General features: G+C 38.7%; 1 long non-coding RNA gene across 2 annotated transcripts; it reads right to left on the bottom strand.

Annotated features, from left to right (window-relative positions):
• Positions 1 to 5670: 5670 nt before the first annotated feature.
• Positions 5671 to 7540, bottom strand: LOC120969729 (uncharacterized). 2 transcript variants are annotated; one of them, XR_006667192.2, is made up of 4 exons: positions 6704 to 7540; positions 6264 to 6546; positions 6114 to 6188; positions 5671 to 6010 (listed from the first exon to the last, which is right to left on the bottom strand). It is a non-coding gene; the product is annotated as an uncharacterized lncRNA (long non-coding RNA). The 2 variants fall into 2 exon arrangements; XR_005764077.3 differs by having other exon boundaries at positions 5671 to 6188.
• Positions 7541 to 7851: the final 311 nt, after the last annotated feature.

Genomic DNA, 7851 nt, shown 5'->3' with positions numbered 1-7851 from the left:
CTCTTCGCTGCGCTCCGCCGTGGTCTTGGATAGGGCGGAGTCGAAGTGGGGGCGCGAAGGAGCTCGTAGATGGCCTTCGTCTCGGGGGAAGTTTTCTCCATGGCCTCTGCTCGCCGCCGATTAGCGAGTCGCGTGCGGTGGTGATGGCCGGGAAGCTCCAGAGAGGAAGGGTGGGGGTGGGGAAAGGCGGCTCTGATACCAGATTGTTAGGGCATCTCAAGGATTCATCTCCAATTTCATGGCGAATTCGAAATACAGGAGAGTATTCGGGGGAGAGGAGGAAGGATACCCCGCTTACAAGCACGCACTCCACACGCTACCTAGCTGTTTGCCAGCCGCCGCTCGGATCTTATCGTTACAGATATAAGTACAACTCTTAACGGGCCCATTCTGGGCCGGCGAGCCGAGCCGGTGGGCGAGGCTGTCTTCTGGGCCAGCTTGAGGTTTGAACCTGGTCTTGGCGCTCGTCCGGTTCGCTGACACCGCACCCCTCCGCCGCGTCTGTAGTCGTTGGCGTTGAGCCGCCGACATATTTGACTTGTTTGACCTGGGGTTTGACCTCCCCAGTTGGCTGACATGTGGGCCCAAGCCCCTAATTATCCTAGGTTAGAATTGACATTAGTGTTAATTAACATTGTTAGTTAGGTTAGACACTGACATGCGGGTCCCACTGGTCAGTTTGACCTGCGCCGCCCCAGTTGACCTGTTGACATCACAGTGACGTAGTGCTGACGCAATAAATCAATATCTGGATTTAGTTTAACTAGTCATCACCCCGTGCACCTGCACGGTCTAGCCATTATTTGAAGACAATTATTAACAAAATTGTATTAACATGCATAAGACAGGAGGTTAAATTTCAGATATCATAATACTGGACAAATCATAAGTTATTTGAAACAATTGTGACAAACAATAATCGCATGTATTATTTTCTGACAGGTTTAAGTTCATATGATATATTATGTCTGACAATCTATGCATATTTTACTTCTTGTGTATAGATTAAGCAATTTTGCACGTTAATGACCTCGACAGTGATATGTAGGGGCCATTAGGGATAGATTATGTGTGTTTATGTCTGACTGGATCTTATTTTTGCACGTGGCGAGATTGAGGTATTTTTTCCTATCAGGCATAGACTTTACTTCTAACATGTGGCTTGTCGACTCCTATATTTTAAGTACCTTTTGTCATTTTTCAAGTGAAGCAGGCAAGTAGTTTTATTTTGGCGCTACTTGGGATGCGTCGTTTTTTCGCACGAGGAGAAGACTATTTATTCGTACATATGTTTTCTTTTCCGTTTTCTTTTTTTTTTGTGAGAAGGCATGTGATTATTCGTACGTATCATCTTTTATCTGTCTTATAAAAACTGAGAAGGCATATGATATTTTTGAACTTGCAAGTGTGAGATGGTGGCATTTTTTATAAATCGTGATGGCTATTTTTCTATAGAATGAGGGCTCCTTTTTCAAACGTGATATATTTTCTTGTATTAAAATAAGGCCGTGTCCTCTCTTTGTAGGTGTTGGTAAAATTCTTCAAGCAGTGGTGTATTTTTATGAGCTGGGATTCTAAAAGATCTTGACCACCAAATTTTGTATGTATCCTTTTTCCTTTGTTCAGAAGACCGAACGTGATTTTTCTTACTATATTTTTTCCTTTTTCTTTTCAAAACAGCGGCATACTTTTTGCGAGGGGAGAAGGCATATATTTTGAAAGGAAAACCTGGCCGTGTGTCACAATGGCCTTTTATATTATAAAATCACAATGGCTCTTGTAGTATGAGGACTCTATTTTTGACATGAGTCCCCACGATGCCTCTTTTCTTGTAGCATGAGGACATTTTTTTACGTGATTTTCTTTTTTCATGCAAAGCGTGATTCCCTTTTCTATATTATAAGGTTGTGTCTATCTTTACCTAATAATAAAGCACGTAGGGTTTTTGCTCGTCCGTCGCGCCAATTTGCAAAAAGCACCTGCGTTTTCATGAAATCAACCCGCAATCCAGATTTAAGTCACACCGAACCGTTATTTTACAGTTTTTGAAAACCCCCCTGACTTTTTAGGTATTCCATCCGCGGATCATATTTAAGTCAAACAAATGCTTTTCTAAACCATCCATATCTTTTAAACCGTAACTCCGATTTAAACATGTTATATATGAAATTTGATTATAAAAATATGTAGAATATGAATATAAGATTATTTTAACCTGTTAAGTATTTATAAATATTATTTTGGAAGATATTTAATTCAAACAAATGGTTTTCTAAATTATACGTATGTTTTAAACCGTAACTCCGATTTTAATATGTTATATATGAAATTTGATTAGAAAAATGTGTAAATTCTGTATATGATGTTAATTTACCTGTTAAATATTTTTAAAATTTTGTTTTGGAAGCAAACTTATAACTATAGCGCAAAATCAATTTTTCTTTCATACAGGCGACGATCCGGATTACAAATAAACACCCACTATAATCATATATGGAAAAGAAAACATCTAGAACTACACATGCATACCTCTGAATACGTCGCAGGGGAAAACAACAGATTTCTCATCGCGAGTGTGAGAGAAAGCAAGAGAGAGGGAGAGGGAGGAGAGAGGGAGAGAGAGATATCTTAGGATTAACCACATTCTAACACGTTTTGGTTTGTGTGAACACTAAGGCCACCGCCGGCGAGGGTGAGAAGAAGGATAAGCGGCAACACAAATATGATGCGTCGCTAAAATAAAGGAGATTGACCTATTGTGGTCTTGAGTGATGGTTGTTCGGTTAAGAGTGTGTTGTATTTTTTCTCCCGTTGCAACGCACGGGCTCTTTTGCTAGTCTTTTCTATACGTGCAGGTTCTATTCTTTACGTATGTCATATCTTTATAGAAGCCATGGACTTCTAATACATCTTGACGATTAAAATTTTAATCTAATGGTTGAATTAATCTTGATGATGTGGATTAACGTAAACACTCGAATGGTGCCTCCAATTAGTAAATACTAGTCATGCACCCGTTCATCCGCATGGGCTAGTCTATAGAATATTGATGATTTGCTATGATTTTGGTTTGTTGTTATTTGAATGTTGCATGCTTCAAAATTCTTCCTTTTTCCATAGTGATTATTCTACAATGCTATATTTTATATTTAAAATTAAATCAACATAATTTCCATTGATTTTTATTTTTAGTTTTATTACAACTTTAGATTTTTGTTGTATTTATGTTTCAAGTGCATCATTGTGCATGTTTTAATATGCAGTCATTTTTGTTCGCGTACTTCCTTGAAACTTCCTTGAAAGTGTAAATTCATATAAGAGTTACAAAAAGGTAATTAACTATCCGTGACTTCATAAATGTTTGGAAGAAATAAACCAATCCTTGTCTTCACTAGTAGAAAACAGGGCTTTGGTTCGGCCAGAAAAGAGCATTAATCCCGGTTGCATTACGAACCGGGACTAATGTGAGCATTAGTCCCGGTTCGAGCGGCTAGGGCACTGTACAGGCATTAGTCCCGGTTCAAATGGGACCTTTAGTCCCGGTTGGTGCCACGAACCGGGACTAAAGGGTGCGATGCCCATTAGTACCGGTTCGTGGCACCAACCGGTACTAAAGGTTAGACCTTTAGTCCCGGTTCGAGCCACCAACCGGTACTAATGGGGTTTGAGGCATTAGTACCGGTTCATGGCACGAACTGGTACTAAAGGTCTTCAAAAATTAAAATCCTTCCAGATGTAGTTATGTTACTACATGTACTAGTTAGGAAAATTTAAAAACTTAAATTTGGACATGTTTTGCAAAAAGTGTAGGGAAAATGTAAAACGGCTATAACTTTTGCATACGATGTCAAAAAAAACGTATAATATATCAAAATGTTCAGCACGAAAATCCGGCCTGTTTGGAAATTTTTAGAATCCTTAAATTCTAAAAGGAAAAAAAGTTATGCTCAAATTTCTGTTTTTTTTGAATTTTTGTTAACTATGGTCAAACTACTTTTTCAAGAAGTATTAGTGTTACTAAATAATTATTCAAGAATATTAGTGTTACTAAATAATTATTTCAATTTTTTTGAATTTTGGTCAAATCTGGTCAAACTGTGGTCAAACTATGGTCAAACAATGGTCAAACTAATTATTCAAGAAATATTAGTGTTACTAAATAATTATTTCAGTTTTTTTGAATTTTGGTCAAATCTAGTCAAACTATGGTCAAACTGTGGTCAAACTACTTATTCAAGAAATATTAGTGCTACTAAATAATTATTGTTTTTTAGAACAATAGTTTCAAACTCAAACAGTGAAATGTGTGACTTCATGCTCAAGCTAAATTCCTGAGGGTTAATAGGATTGATATCTTACTATTGTTAGGAAAACAACAAGTGCAGACTTGGAAACGAGGGAGAATAGAACCCGTAAGTTAAGCGTGCTCAGGCTGGAGTAGTGAGAGGATGGGTGACCGTCTGGGAAGTTAGATGATTTGGAATGATGAGGGGTGATTAGAGATTACAGGTTAAATTGAGCAGTGATGAGGGGTGATTAGAGATTAGAGGTTAAAATAATTCAGAAATTTGAAAATAAAAAAAGAATTCAAAAAAAAATCATAAAATTTCCTTATTACTGGTTGGTGTTACCAACCAGGACTAAAGGTGGACCTCCAGGCAGCGGCCACGTGGAGGGCCTTTAGTCCCGGTTCCAGAACCGGGACTAAAAGCCCTTTTTCTACTAGTGCTTCTCCATGTGTGACACCGTAAAGTAGCTTTATAAACAATATGTCATGGTCGAACTTCCCTTTGATTTCAAACGCAACGTAAAACATTGATACAACTCGCAAGACATCCCTAAACTTGTGCTTTGCTCATAGATCATAATCATATTTTTACCGGCACCAATTGCTCCTTCGTAAGGCGTCTTATTTGCTACCATATGCACCGTTTTAAAAAATGCATAGAAGAAAATCATCAGATACCATCGCAGAAAAAGCCATCAGCTTAATATGGGGCTAGAAATAAGATGTGAACTACTATCTCTTTTTTTACTGTCAACGTGATGAAGTCAAGCCTTTTGTCCATTATGTACCATCTATTTAGATATATTGTAGTATTGTTTTTATATAGAGAGTGACCATGATTAAGTTTTACAGAAGCCTTAACAATTAATGTAGAAGGATCAATTAGCCAGTATCGTTCCTTGCTAATAACCTCCACTGTTATGTTTGTTCATGTGCAAATGTGACCCTAGATCAAAGCGATTTCAAACTGTGTGGAACATTATTTTATATTTATTATTATTTCTACTTATACAAAACAAAATAAGTGTTCGAAACTGTAGTTTTCAGTTCCCTTAATATCTGCGTGTTTCTAGAATTTTTGTTTGAAAACAATATATGACCCAAAAAAGACGTTAAAGGTTTGTTCTAAACAAAACATCGTATAGATCTGAATTTTGCATAACACACCTTTTTCAATAGAATTTATTTATTTATTTGTATCTGTTCCAAGAATCATAGAGCATCGTGTTGGTAGCTATTGTTACTCCTGTTTATATAATATAAAAGATGAAACAAAATATAATCAGAATACATTAAGACATCCACCAAACAGCAACTAACGTAGGTTTAAACACCGATTGTTTCTTCTCAAAGAGCATCAAAACGTTTGGTAAGAAAAATAGTAAGGGAATCATTGGTTCCTTTGGGAAAGATGAACGTATAGCTTAACTGCAACAAAGGTATGATTCAGTCCCAGCCCTGAAAGGAATTAAGCCTGAAGCAACAAGTTAGTTGCATAGGATTAATTAATTAAGATCCAATCTCAAAAGCACGTATCGACGTATGCATCTATCGCTTTGTATTCTCATCCATCAGTTGTCCCTCTCTCCATGTACAGCATGCTTGCAAATTCTGTAGTCCCGTCCGTTGTCCCTCTCTCCATCTACAACATGCTTGCAATTTCCATATCCTGAAGTCCTGCTTCCCCTCTTCAATCTGCATGCGTTGCCGCTGATGGCCGTTCTGTTGTGTCAGTGCGCACAACCGGTTAGCTGACACGAGAGACATAGCAAGCTTGATCCGGCCAACTTGGCATGGCAGAACAGGCTCGGGTCAATGTTGGGACCTGGAAAGACAACATATCCTAGCTCTTCACACCTTCTACACCGGCAGGTTGTCCGAACCACCACCTGAGAATCATCTACCAGCACCAAAACAAACCAATTCAGCACGCAAATATTCCGTTGAGAATAAAAAATCAAACCTGTTAAGCTACCTATATGATCCAGCGTCCTTGCAATCAGCGTCTTGGCTTTGCATGTGGTACTGTGGTGTACTTATAAGAAAAATAAGAGATCTTTAGTGTTAGTGCTACAGAAAAATCAAGCAGGGTATGCACCGAATTTAGTGGATCTAGACAACCGAGGATGAACTTGGTGACTTCGGAGATGTAAATCACTGTGCCACCAGTCTTCTAGTAGGTTCTTGAATTGTCAACACACCACATACGACAGCTGCACCATCTAGTTTAGAGCACAATCGGTACACCTTGCAATACCCTGCATGAGTCATCAACATTGTAAGACTGCAGCCTGGAGAACATGGAAGTCAAATAGATTAGTTATACGATGGATTTGATAGTTGGCTTTTTATAGATTAGAATTGTTTGTGTAACATTGAACCTGAGGGCGGATGAGTAGAACGATTAATCTGTACCTCTCAGCCTCGCATGTGGACACAGGCGGCACGGCGGCAGCCACGGTGGGTCGACCATGGCCGTCGAGCCGTAGCTCAGACTCTGCCGGGATAATCTCATGAGGGGCACTACATCCCATGTAGCTTCAGCACATCAAGCCTTGCCTAGGTTGTGAGGGAGGCGGCATAGGAAGGGGAGAGGGAGGGCACTGGTGCTGGCTTGTAGTTAGATTCAATCGCCAGATCGACATTTACAGATCGAAGAGGATTGGGAGGATAAGGCATATGAAGATACATATTGCGTGAATATGTTTTTTTCTTGTTTTTGCCAACGGGGATGGGCTGTTTAGGTACCGTTATAATTGGCCTGCCCGAGCCTTACGTGAGCCTATTGGACTTGTTGTCCATGTTGAAAAAATCTATAGCGTTACAATAAACAAATCTCTAGCGTTAAGAAAAACAATTAATAGAAGATAGATAGAAGAAAGAATCGTTTGATTTTTAGTTTTTTTTGGAGGATTTTTTGAGTCAATCTACACCGTCATAACTCGTCCCCACCAGATTAACGGCTCCTAATTACTGATTAACGTGGTAATTTCTGGAGAGTCTGTAATTAGTATAGGTATAGATATAGATAGATAGATAGATAGATAGATAGATAGATAGATAGATAAGATATAAGATTTAGAATAACCAGGAAATTGCATAAATTGATATGAACTTAAAAAAATCATATAAATTCAACCGTAGTTCAGATGGAAAAGATTTATATATGAAAAATGATTCAAAAAATCCAATATATCCGATGGTACTATTTTCATGCATGAAAAAGCAAGTTAAGCCTGGTGAACAGGTCAAATTAATTAAATGGACTTTGAAAATTCATATGTAAAGTCTGAATTTGAAAATTTGGTTCAAATCAACTCAAACCAATCTGTTGCCGGTTGCATTAGCTGAAACACACACATTTTGCCATGTTATGATCATGCATCATAATGTTGCATATTGCCAGGGTATTGATTATGCCTTCGGTTGTTCTCCGCGGTAGGTTCTGCTCCCGAGGATATTCACAAGTATCCCGCTGAAGGGCAGTACCCTTCCACCACTCTGTCAGGCAAGCAACCCCCACTGAACATTCCGATACAATCCCATCCTCTTGCTCCTGCTCT

Source organism: Aegilops tauschii, chromosome 7 (genome assembly GCF_002575655.3).
Source record: "Aegilops tauschii subsp. strangulata cultivar AL8/78 chromosome 7, Aet v6.0, whole genome shotgun sequence".
Taxonomy (NCBI): Eukaryota; Viridiplantae; Streptophyta; class Magnoliopsida; order Poales; family Poaceae; genus Aegilops; species Aegilops tauschii.
Note: the sequence above shows the minus strand (reverse complement) of the source record. Positions and strands in the feature narration are given on the sequence as shown.